Below are 1,317 nucleotides of genomic sequence, written 5' to 3'. Positions count from 1 at the left end.
CCGCAAAGAGTCAATTGGATCAAACACCAATTCCATCAGCCTTGATCAAACACAAGACAACTCTTCATGAAGAAGACAATAGCAACAACCATTATTTTTTATCAAAATCATTCTAGGATTTTAGGAGCCTCCTCTTCTTTATTTATAATGTTAATGGGGGAGGGAATTACAAAATAGAAGTTTCCTCAAAAAGGAAACTAAATATTCTCCTAACACAATAGTTACTAAAAACTGAAATTGGAAACTAACTGAAATTAGAAACTAGTTGAAAAAGGAAACTAACTACTAATGACTTGACTCCTAAGGAAACAAATATAACTCAAATCAAGCCCAACTAAAAAGGAAACTAATGAAAATGGAAACTAACTAGTAATCCCGTGTTCAATCTTAGACCCTCCCTTTTAGACCCATAAAAGTGGCCTATTACACTCAAAACACATGGGATCAAAGGCCCAACATGTATGGAACCCAACCCTAAGCTTATTCCTAATAAAACAAGCTTATTTAGGAAACTAAACTGCATCACTTATCCCATTATTTAAGACTTTTACAACATTTTATAGCAACAATAACAATGGTAAACAATCCTCAACAGAAACAAGAATGGGGAGGGAGAGAGAATAATCTTCCTTCTCTTCTTTTACTATGTGTCTATTATAGTAAAAGAACTACAAAATATCTGTAGTTTAAAATAACAATAAAAAAATGGGGGTATAAAATAATATTGAGAACACTGTACAGATAATGTAAGATTTTGTTGTCATGTCAAGCATGATAAGACGAAAAGGGAGCCAAGGAAAAGAAAAAAAAAACAGATCTTCTCCCAAGGACTTTGTAAAGCTACATAAATGGAAAGAGTAAACTCGTAAACCGCATGATGGAAGGGATTAAGCTTCTAAAATCACGCACTACACAATCATAATAGAGCAGTAAAACTAGAAACCATATTACACAAAACTAAAAGCAAAAATAAAATGCCACAGAAACTACCATCTCTAATGGGGGGGCAGGTGGAGGAGAGAGCACACTCCAAACAAGCATAATGGACAAGATATCTACACACGACTTCATTGTTTATAATCCACTAGAGGCTGTTTCAACTTCCAAGACATCTATGAAATGGCCACCACAAGAAATCCTTGAGAGTATTTTGATGGGCCTGAACATGCCTCATGAATCATACCATGAACATTGACACATAATATTCCAAATGTACAGTGAGCAGCAACCAACAAAGACACCTACTGAACAGGTAACAACCCCAGCCCCATCACATGCTAGCTCATCAGCTACAGGGTTGCTAGAACAAGCTCTCAA

This window comes from Macadamia integrifolia, chromosome 5, assembly GCF_013358625.1.
Source record: "Macadamia integrifolia cultivar HAES 741 chromosome 5, SCU_Mint_v3, whole genome shotgun sequence".
NCBI lineage: Eukaryota > Viridiplantae > Streptophyta > Magnoliopsida > Proteales > Proteaceae > Macadamia > Macadamia integrifolia.
Note: the sequence above shows the minus strand (reverse complement) of the source record.